Source organism: Borostomias antarcticus (assembly GCF_949987555.1).
Source record: "Borostomias antarcticus genome assembly, chromosome: 9".
Taxonomy (NCBI): Eukaryota; Metazoa; Chordata; class Actinopteri; order Stomiiformes; family Stomiidae; genus Borostomias; species Borostomias antarcticus.
This window is the reverse complement of record NC_140242.1, coordinates 18,633,261-18,643,550: the sequence shown is the minus strand read 5'-3', so window position 1 is coordinate 18,643,550 and position 10,290 is coordinate 18,633,261. Positions and strand designations below refer to the sequence as shown.

The following is a 10,290-nucleotide window of genomic DNA, read 5'->3' as shown; positions in this document are numbered from 1 at the left end:
AGCATTCTGATAGGCAGGTGATTAAAGTAGTATGTAGGGTTGGGGAGTTAAGGATTACAAAAAAACAGTAACTGTAATCCGTTACAGTACAATTTAAAAGATGTAATCTAGATTAGTTATATTTGCATAGTAACGGGGATTACAGGCGTGATTACAATCACCCTCGCCTCCTCATCAGTTTTACAAAATAGCTTTAAAAAAAAAAGAAGTAGGCTAGTAATACCAATTGCGCGCAGCGAAACTTCGCGTGGTAGGCTTTCGCATAACGAAACTTATGTCCGGTAGCTTTCTTTCAAGGAATTCTAAAATAAAAGTCACGGAAAACAATAACACAACAAAAAACACAACTTTTTTTTTTTTTACTCACTTGGCATTGGTCCGAATGGTATACTGTATACTGAAGTATGAAGTCTACTGAATCTGATATATACAGAATAATATTTGGAGGGCCTATTCAGTTAATAAGGGCAACCTTAATCTAAAAATATGCAAGCAAAGACAGTGTCATCATATCGATACAATAATATGGGTAAGACCATTCTAAGAGGAGAAGTCGTTTTTTGTGTGTGTTATTTTATAAATCGGTATCGGTATTGGCCGATACTGAGGAAAATAATCGGTGGGTATCGGCCCAAAAAAATCAGATTGGAGCATCCTTTTTTTGAGAGGCAACAGGGAGAATAATGTGTAAAAAAGTAATTGTTTGGTTGCCTAAGTAAATAACTAACTTTTTATGAGATATCTGTTCTCTCTTTTTATGGAAAAAGAAACATTGAAATTCTGATTATTATTATTATTGTAATTGGTTGTAATTGGGATGGATATACTATGCACCTCGCAAGAGCCATGTATCTACTTGCACACAGAAATTCTAGTTTCAAAACACTCCAAAAAGCATAATTTGCATATTAAAATCACTAAAAATTTCTTACAGAGGAGGATGCCCCCGGACCTCCCTACCATAGCTTGGTTTCGGACCTGTCACCTTTTTCACTCTCGGGAGTTTGCAGGTCTGAGTATAGCACTAGCATGTTCAACCAGAAAACCAGACCTAAGCGCCCATTCAGATTATTTTCACTCAATAGTGCCTGTCGGTGTTATTCAAGAGCTTTAACTAACTGCCTGGGAAAACTGGTCAGTGGGTGCTTTATCCATAATATATAAGGCTGTGTGTCCACTGGCAAGCTGTATAGCTGAATAGCGTCAATCACAGCTGCTTAGAATGCATTAGAGCTGGAGTTTAGAGCTGGCTCCGACGTTTACACCTAACGTTAGCTATATTAGCAACGAGTGTCGTGTTTTGCAGACTGCAATTAACTAGCCAAGGCAAGATGACACGCACCCTAACCTCTTGGCATTAAACTTGCTCTAACTGGGCAGGCGCTGGGCAACTGCTGTTCTGTCAGCTCTAGAACACAGAAAATGAATAAATGATGTAGGATTTCTGGTGAAAGACACAGTACACTGGCAGTGGCTAGTTGCAAAACTAGAATGGAGAAGTAAGACGCCTCCTTCCCTCCACTAGTCTGGGGGTCCACCTTGGGCAAGTGGTAGTACCCCCTAGCCCCCCTACCTGGGGTTACAGGAAAAAAACCCTGATGACAGAACACCAAAAAGGAAGAGAGACCCGGCCCGGAGGAAGCCCGGGGCCCTCGTCTGGAGCCAGGCCCAGACGGAGGGCCCGCATGCGAGCGCCTGGTGGCCGGGCTTACCACGGAGCCCGGCCGGGCCCAGCCCGAATAAGCAACGTGGAAGCACCATCTCCTCCTCCATCGTCCCGTGGACCCACCACCCGCGGGAGGAATTGTCGGGGTCGGGTGCGCTGCCAACTAGGTGGCGGTGAAGGCGGGGGGCACCGACGGACGGGACCCGGGCGGCAAAGGCTGGCTCTGGGGACATGGAACGTGACCTCGCTGGGGGGGAAGGAGCCGGAGCTTGTGAGGGAGGTGGAGCGATACCAATTACACCTGGTGGGGCTAACCTCCACGCACAGCACCGGCGCCGGAACCAAACTCCTGGATAGGGGTTGGACCCTGTTCTTCTCCGGAGTTGCTCACGGTATGAGGCGTAAGGCAGGTGTGGCTATACTAGCTAGCCCCCAGCTGAGCACCTCTGTGCTGGAATTCACCCCAGTGGACGAGAGGGTCGCCTCCCTGCGCCTTAGGACTGTGGGGGGGGGGACTCTGACTGTGGTTTGTGCTTATGCACTGAACAGCAGTTCAGAGTACTCAACCTTCCTGCAGACCCTGAGTGGAGTCCTTTTGGGGGCTCCTGCAGGGGACTCGTGTCCTACTGGGGGACTTCAATGCACACGTAGGCAATGATGGAGAAACTTGGAGGGGCGTGATTGGGAGGCATGGCCACCACGATCTGAACCCGAGTGGTGTTTTGTTGTTGGACTTCTGTGCTAGTCACGGTTTGTCCATAACAAACACCATGTTCGAACACAAGGATGCCCACAAGTACACCTGGCATCAGAACACCTTAGGCCGAAGGTCGATGATCGATTTCGTTATCGTATCATCTGATCTGAGGCCATGCGTTTTGGACACTCGGGTAAAGAGAGGGGCAGAGCTGTCCACTGATCACCATCTGGTGGTGAGCTGGTTTCGATGGCGGGGGAAACTTCTGGACAGACCTGGAAAACCCAAGCGTGTAGTGAGGGTGAACTGGGAACGTCTGGAGGAAGAGCCTGTCCGGAGAGATTTCAATTGCCACCTCCGGCGGAGCTTCTCAGGCATCCCTGTGGAGGTTGGGGACACCGAGCATGAGTGGTCGGTGTTCAAAGCCTCCATTGCTGAAGCTGCGGCTGGGAGCTGTGGCCTGAGGGCCATAGGTACCTCAAGGGGCGGTAACCCTCGGACATCGTGGTGGACAGCGGTGGTGAGGGAAGCCGTCCGACTGAAGAAGGAGGCCTTCCGGGTTATGTTAGCCCGGGAGACCCCAGAAACAGTTGCAGGGTATCGACTGGCCCGGAGGGCTGCGGCTTCGGCCGTGACCAAGGCAAAGCAGCGGGTGTGGGAGGAGTTCGGAGAAACCATGGAGAAGGACTTTCGGTCGGCACCAAAGTGTTTCTGGAAAACCATCAGACACCTCAGGAAGGGAAAGCGGGGGACCATCCAAGCTGTATACAGCAAGGAGGGGACACTGCTGACCTCAACTGAGGAGGTTGTTGAGCGTTGGAAGGAGCACTTTGAGGAACTCCTGAACCCGACTAATCCACCCTCTACGATCGAGGCAGAGCCGGAAGATGATGGGGGGTCGTCAATGTCCTTGGAGGAGGTCACTGAGGTAGTCAAACAACTCCACAGTGGCAGAGCCCCAGGGACTGATGAGATCCGTCCAGAAATGCTGAAGGCGCTGGGTGTAGAGGGGCTGTCTTGGTTGACACGCCTCTGTAACATTGCGTGGAAGTCTGGGTCAGTGCCGAAGGAGTGGCAGACTGGGGTGGTGGTCCCAATATTCAAAAAAGGGGATCAGAGGGTGTGTGCGAATTATAGAGGCATCACATTACTCAGCCTCCCAGGGAAAGTTTACTCCAAGGTGCTGGAAAGGAGGGTCCGGCCGATAGTCGAACCTCAGATCGAAGAGGAACAATGCGGATTTCGTCCTGGTCGTGGAACTACCGACCAGCTCTTCACTCTCGCAAGGATCTTGGAGGGGGCTTGGGAGTTTGCCCAACCTGTCTACATGTGTTTTGTGGACTTGGAGAAGGCTTACGACCGGGTCCCTCGAGAGGTCTTGTGGAGGGTTATGCGGGAGTATGGGGTGAGGGGGTCCCTACTTAGGGCCATCCAATCCCTGTACACCCAGAGCGAGAGCTGTGTCCGGGTCCTCGGCAGTAAGTCATCTTCCTTTCCGGTGGGTGTTGGCCTCCGCCAGGGCTGCGCTTTGTCACCAATCCTGTTTGTGATTTTCATGGACAGGATATCGAGGCGTAGCCGGGGGGAGGTGGGTTTGCAGTTCGGTGAGCTGGGGATCACGTCACTGCTTTTTGCAGATGATGTGGTCCTGATGGCATCAGCTGCCTGCGACCTCCAGCACTCTCTGGATAGGTTCGCAACTGAGTGTGAAGCGGCTGGGATGAGAATAAGCACTTCTAAATCTGAGGCCATGGTTCTCAGCAGGAAACCGGTGGCCTGTCCGCTCCGAGTAGGAAATGAGTCCTTACCCCAAGTGAAGGAGTTCAAGTATCTGGGGGTCTTGTTCACGACTGAGGGAACCATGGAGAGAGAGTTTGGCCGGAGAATCGGAGCAGCTGGTGCGGTTCTGCAGTCGCTTTACCGCACTGTTGTGACGAAAAGAGAGCTGAGCCAAAAGGCAAAGCTCTCGATCTACCGGTCTATCTTCGTCCCCACCCTCACCTATGGTCATGAAGTATGGGTCATGACCGAAAGAACGAGATCACGGATACAAGCGGCCGAAATGAGTTTTCTCCGGAGGGTGGCTGGGGTCTCCCTGAGAGATCGGGTGAGAAGTTCAGTCATCCGGGAGAGACTCGGAGTAGAGCCGCTGCTCCTTTGCGTCGAAAGGAGCCAGTTGAGGTGGTTCGGGCATCTAGTGAGGATGCCTCCTGGGCGCCTCCCTGGGGAGGTGTTCCAGGCGTGTCCGGCTGGGAGGAGGCCGCGGGGTAGACCCAGGAATAGGTGGCGGGACTACATCTCCGCACTGGCCTGTGAGCGGCTAAAGATTCCCCAGGCAGAGCTGGTTGATGCTGCTAGGGAATGGGATGTCTGGGGCCCCCTGCTGGAGCTGCTGCCTCCGCGACCCGACCCTGGATAAGCGGATGAAGATGAAGATGATGTAATCCAAAAGTAACTGAAAGTAATCCCTTACTTTACTTTTAAATTGTGGTAATCGGATTACATTACTGATTTTTCACAAGTAACTAAGGGATTACTTTTTAAAAGTAACCTTCCCAACCCTGGTAGTATGTATACTCGGACTACAGAAGTGGATATACTGTAGCAGAAATGTTAGTATTTACATAAGTGTTGTTTAAAGAAGTGGGCATACTTTGGGTCCATGGATGAATAAGTAGGTGTACTCCTTATACCCCCGTATACCCTCCACTAGACCACTGATGAGGTACACGTCAATGATTTAATGGGGGTGGTTTCATTGTTCATTTGCACCGTCCTTTTCTTTGCACTGTCCCATCTTGTCCTTGCACTCGGTCTAATGTGTACCAGAACAAATTCCTACTTCCTAGTACTGTACAGTGTGTAAAAACTACCAGGTAATCAGATAAATTCAACGATGGTCTAAAATTAATGATTCACACACAATGAAGGTTTATGCATTTTATTTTCACTACACCACAGAACAGGTAACCGTGGTCAATGTGGAAGCAGGGAATGTGTCTGTCTTCCTGTAATCATCTGGAATGTTAGATGGCATTGACCCTTCAGTACTCCTCTTCCTCTCCCACGCTGTCTGTGCCCACCTCTTCGTAATCCTTCTCCAGGGCGGCCATGTCTTCTCTGGCCTCAGAGAACTCTCCCTTCTCCATGCCCTCTCCCACGTACCAGTGCACGAAGGCCCTCTTGGCGTACATCAGGTCAAACTTGTGGTCCAGCCTGGCCCAGGCCTCAGCGATGGCGGTGGTGTTGCTCAGCATGCACACAGCCCTCTGGACCTTGGCCAGGTCTCCTCCAGGGACCACTGTGGGGGGCTGGTAGTTGATGCCCACCTTGAAGCCAGTGGGACACCAGTCCACAAACTGGATGGAGCGGCGGGTCTTGATGGTGGCGATGGCGGCGTTGACGTCTTTGGGCACCACATCACCGCGGTAGAGCAGGCCATGTACTTGCCACGCCTGGGGTCGCTCTTCACCATCTGGTTGGCTGGCTCGAAGCAGGCGTTGGTGATCTCCGGGACAGAGAGCTGCTCGTGGTAGGCCTTCTCTGCAGAGATGATGGGCGCGTAGGTGACCAAGGGGAAGTGGATACGGGGGTAGGGCACCAAGTTGGTCTGGAACTCAGTCAGGTCCACGTTGAGGGCTCCGTCGAAGCGCAGGGACGCAGTGATGGAGGAGACGATCTGGGCGATGAGGCGGTTAAGGTTGGTGTAGGACAGATGTTCCACTTCCAGGTTACGCTGGGAGATGTCGAAGATGGCCTCATTGTCCACCATGAAGGAGCAGTCCGAGTGCTCCAGGGTGGTGTGGGTGGTCAGGATGGAGTTGTAGGGCTCCACCACGGCTGTGGACATCTGTGGAGCCGGGTAGATGGAGAACTCCAGCTTGGACTTCTTTCCGTAGTCAACAGACAGACGCTCCATCAGCAGGGAAGTAAAGCCGGAGCCGGTCCCTCCTCCAAAGCTGTGGAAGATGAGGAAGCCCTGCAGTCCAGTGCATTGGTCCGACTGGGGAACAAGACAATGATTTAGTCTATTTAATGAACAAAGGTGCAAGTCAAGATTTCAATGTAGACTAATCAATAATACAACCACAGAGTTTTTAGAAAAGGTGAAACACAAATATAGCACCCCCCCAAAAAAAAAGAACAAATCAAAAAGACATCACCCATCAAAACATGTTTGGTTGTTTGGTTCTCGGGGGGGGGGAGGTAGCATTTTACAGTAGTAGTGAATTCAAATGGGGCCTGACAGCAGTTGGGCATGATCTTAAACGCACCATTTTACGCAGCCTTTCCAACACAGAGTCCACGATCTCCTTGCCGATGGTGTAGTGCCCACAAGCGTAGTTGTTGGCAGCGTCCTCCTTGCCACTGATGAGCTGCTCAGGGTGGTACAGCTGACGGTAGGACCCATTTCTTACCTCATCTAAAAATTACAAATACAAGTTAACCCAAGGACATGTTTGCAGAATTGAGTATTGTATGATGAGGAAATGAGAACATTACTGTAACAGTCCAGAGGGAACCTGCAGACAAATCGCTTTCCTTACCCACAACCGAAGGCTCCAGATCAATGAAGATGGCCCTGGGAACATACTTCCCAGTACCAGTCTCATTGAAGAAAGTACCAAAGCTTGAGTCATTGGGAGAAATGCCACTGGATGCAGAGACTGTCCCATCAGGCAGGATGCCATGCTCCAGACAGTAGAGCTCCCAGCATGAGTTGCCCATCTGGACACCTGCTTGACCGATGTGTACTGAGATGCATTCCCTCTACCAAGGAAGACATGGTCGTTTTAGTTTGACAAGGATAGAGATACTCCTATCAGAGAAACACCTACAAGTGGTTGTGTGTAACTAATACAAGACTTGCAGCATTACAAATTAATTAAAACCCCATTTAATTATTTAAAGAACGCAGTACTCCTGATAAATCAGTGAAACACAAAAAGCTCACATTCCACAAGTATAATAATGAACTTACCACCATTTTTCTACTGAAATGTTACCCTCACAAACTTACTCTCAGTAGCCACAGACTGTAAAAAGATTTAACCGTTGGCCTCAAACAGCTTAATCAATCCGTGAAGCACATGCCACAATCCGGCTCACCTTTAAACACTAATAACCAGTTTGATTGTTTTCACCTGCTTTTCTGGCCACAGCAATCAGGTGTGATGGGTGTGGTTTCCAATGACAGGCTTGTTTGTGAGGATCAGAACTGAGCAGTCGGTTATCAGCACAGATCCCTTCCCATATCCCATAGCATTGTCAGACAATTGTGTCCAACTTACGCCAACCGTTGGCTGTGTGAATTCTAAATTCATGTCTATCAGCTGTGGCTGATTTCTTCCTCTCTGTGCCAGGAGCTGCTTTCGTTCCTGAGAAGCAACGAGACCTAGAAAAATGCCCGAACCGGCTGCCAAGTCATAATAACTTTATTTATTTGAGCTTCAGGAACGAAAAATAAGATTGACCGCAGCACCTTGCGGTGTCTGCGGTCCCCCCCCCCCATTTCTCACATTTGGAGAAACGCCAAACAAAAGACGGTGTTTTGTAAAAAATAAAGAAAATGTTGCCCGACCAGGCCGGACGGCACTGGGTCAGGTTACGCTATACCGGGAAGGGAGAGCCTCCCACCCGAGACACTGTTGGCCAACGTCTATTTAGTACGACCTGGATCGAGGTGAGCGAAGTTTATTCCTTCATAGAGCTACCCTCCAGGAGAGACTTTGAGCTCAGTTTCCACACTGACCGCTCTTTGCGGAAATTCCTCGGCCTGTTCGCAGATAGAGCAGACGGGGAATGGAAGGATTTTGAGTCGCACTCCTCCGTCCCAGCTGACATATTATCCATTATTGTCAAGTTCTGGACTGCGAGGGTCGCTGACCATGACGTGGAGCACTACCTCCGCCGGTACTGTACCATCCTGCGGCCGGTGGAGAAACTTTTGGACAACCTTGGGCTGTGGTTTGGTGTGCGGCGCTACCAAGTCAAACTTAACCGTGACGGCGAGGGGCGGCTCACATCTCTGCCAAATTCCATCTCCCTCGGCCCATATAACGGCAAGATTACTTACCCGGGACAGATTCAGCGGTGTTACATTTGCCAATCAAATTCACACCAAGTAAAGGACTGCGTTTTAGTCAAGTGTTGGCGCTGTGGAATAGTCGGCCACAAGGGGAAGCAGTGCACCAACACCGAGACCTGCACCCTGTGTCAAGGCGAAGGCCATAGCTACTTCACCTGCCCGTCTTCATATAGTAATCGGGCGAGAGCAGCAGGAGGCGCCGCAGCAGCAGCAGAGAACCAGCAGCGACCAGCAGCAGTAGAGAGAGGGCGACACTCGGCCCCGGCGTTTTCACCAACACCTGAGGGCAGACAACGCACAGAGAGCACGACGGCAGAACCAGGAGCCCACAAGCGCATACCGAGCCATCAGCGTGCGGCGAGGGCGGCAGCGGAGAAGGGCCCAGCCACAGCACCGCAGAAGAACCACCAGCCCCCAGCGGAGACAGCAGCAGCACCAGCGGAGGCGACGGATCCAGGAACATCAGTGGCGGCGGCGACAGCGGTTCCAGAGGCGACGGATCCAGGAACATCAGTGGCGGCGGCGACAGCGGTTCCAGAGGCGACGGATCCAGGAACATCAGCGGCGACGATAGCGGTTCCAGAGGTGGTGGAGAAGGCGGCGGAGATGGCAGCGGCTCCAGAGGCGGCGGAGACCACGGCGGCATCTGATCCAGGTGCGGCAGTGGCGACGACAGCGGCGACGGCAGATCCAGCAGAGGCGGCGGCGGAGACAGCGGCGGCAGAAGGAGCAGACGCAATGACACCATCCTCATCAGCAGCAGAGTCTGACCCCGATTTCATAGTGGTCAACAGCGATGACGTGATGTGGCTATCACAGGAAACCAGCCAACCAGTACAGGGAACCATCCAGGACAGCTTTCCCAGCCACCCGGTGCCATGCATGGTGTCTGACACAGCCAGCCTACGCGCCGAGTTGGATGACGCCGTGGCTCGACTGTGCGGCCCAGCAGAGGAAGCCGGTGGGCTATGTAGTAAGGAAGGAGCTACACAAGGCAGCCTTCCTAGCTATCAAGTGAACCCCGATGACAACAGCCTCGATGATTCCTGTGGAGTGAACAGCAGCAGTGAAAGAGAGGGGGGTGAGTCCACACCTTTCCTGAATGTTATGTCAGATAATTTCCCAGTATTGGGTAAGAGGGAGAGAACGTCTCCAGGGACCAAAACGAAGGGTAAAAAGCCCAGAAAGAATAGAGATCCCAGGAAGAAGCCATTTCATTTATCATGAACTCGTGGCAAGTCACAGGGCCTCTCTTCTTAATGATGGCTATTAATATAGCAACATTAAATGTAAGAGGAATAAACTCCGTTAAGAATAGAGAGGAAAAGCTGAATGTTTTAAAGAACAGTAGTGCTGAAATTATTTTCACTCAAGAACTACATTCGAATTCTGTGGAAGATATTCAAAAAGTCAAAGACTTATGGACTCATGGCTGTGTAGAAATGTCTATTGGGAGTGACAAAGCTGATAGAGTCGGTATATTTTTCAATACTAAGAATATAGCAATACTACGAAAACGTGAATTAATACCAGGTCGTCTGTTAATATTGGATTGTGTTGTACGAAAGCAGAAACTGCGCCTAATTAATGTGTACACATCCCAGAGCCGCAGTGATAAGATCAGACTTTTTCACAAACTAAAAGAGGTCTTATGTGGTGGATACAATATAGTATTAGCGGGGGATTTTAATACAGTTACAGACATTAAAGATCGCATACCAACAACCCCTTTTAATCTACCACGTACAAGCAAGATACTGAAAGAGACATGCGAGATGTTCAGAATGAAAGATGCTTTCAGGGAGATTTATCCAGATGAGGCGGGCTTCTCACGTTTTG

At 50.7% G+C, this 10,290-nt stretch overlaps 1 pseudogene across 1 annotated transcript; it reads right to left on the bottom strand.

The window, feature by feature from the left end:
• Positions 1–5,407: 5,407 nt before the first annotated feature.
• LOC311313325 (tubulin alpha chain-like) lies at positions 5,408–7,127 on the bottom strand (annotated as a pseudogene). Its single transcript has 3 exons — positions 6,911–7,127; positions 6,638–6,786; positions 5,408–6,366 (listed from the first exon to the last, which is right to left on the bottom strand). The product of its transcript is annotated as a tubulin alpha chain-like (transcript).
• Between the last annotated feature and the right edge of the window lie 3,163 nt (positions 7,128–10,290).